Below are 1,157 nucleotides of genomic sequence, written 5' to 3'. Positions count from 1 at the left end.
ATGGTTTTGTGCATTTTTCACCTTTAATGGTGAGCAAAAAAACAACAACAACACTGGCGCTAAGGCCCATTGAAATGAATTAAATCAATGAAGTCATCACTACTCTCTCCCGCTTGCCTTCTCTCTGCTTTACAGTCTGTTGGCCTCATCTTCTATAATTGTGATGTTCTGTTCCTCTTTAAAGGTGAAGTGTGTGATGTTTTCAAAGTTTAATCATTTCTATGACGGCTTAATATATGTTATTTATAAAATGATTTGGTAACACTTTATAATAACTGCACGCTATGAATCATTAGTTAAGCATTAGTTAATAATAGTCAATTTATCATTTCTAAATTAAGTATTACATTATTTACAAACCGGAGTTGCCAGTGGTTCATAAGATCATTTAGAAAGTGTAAGTAAATGATTATTAAACTATTTGAATGCAGATTTATACATCTTATTATTTAGACATATAGTAATAGTATGTTAAGTTTTATTAACACATATGCCTACTGTAATTCATGATTAATTCAGGTAGTTATAAAACATTTAGTAGTTGTCAGATAACTATTTTTGTGAGCTCATCTAAAGTGAGGACTATGACTCGTAAAGCTTTTACAAAGGAGACTTAAAGGCTCAGTTATCTTCTAAATAATAAGATGTATAAATGTACATTTAAATACTTTATTAATCATTTACTTATACTTTCTAAATGATCTTATGAACCACTGGCAACTCCTAAATAACCGGTTTGTAAATAATGTAATCAGGCCCGTAACCAGCTATGAGGCCACCGAGGTCCGGACCTCGGTAAATTTTTCATGTTCAAAAATAAAATGTGTTCTTTGAATGACTAATTTGCTGTTCAACTCCTCATATGAATGCATGCATGACATGTATAATTCAGTTTAGAAAGTTTGCAAGAATGTTTAGCGACCCTGTTATGAAAATGATCGCTGCGAGACGCTGGCGGAGTGAAAGAGGCTCGAGAGAGTTGTGAGTGAGGGCGCAGGCGCAGCCTCTGTGTTGCCAGATCCAGCTATTATAAGAGTTATTGGACTTAATTTAACTTAATTTACTTTAATTTAACACTTTAGAAAGTTAATAAAATAGGAAGTTGCAGTTTAGAGTCATCGATATCTTTATCTTATTTGCAAAAGATTGGAAATAAT

This window comes from Sinocyclocheilus anshuiensis, unplaced genomic scaffold (assembly GCF_001515605.1).
Source record: "Sinocyclocheilus anshuiensis isolate Anshui unplaced genomic scaffold, SAMN03320099.WGS_v1.1 scaffold2183, whole genome shotgun sequence".
In the NCBI taxonomy this organism is placed as follows: Eukaryota; Metazoa; Chordata; class Actinopteri; order Cypriniformes; family Cyprinidae; genus Sinocyclocheilus; species Sinocyclocheilus anshuiensis.
The sequence above is the reverse complement of the archived record's forward strand: the minus strand, read 5'-3'. Positions refer to the sequence as shown.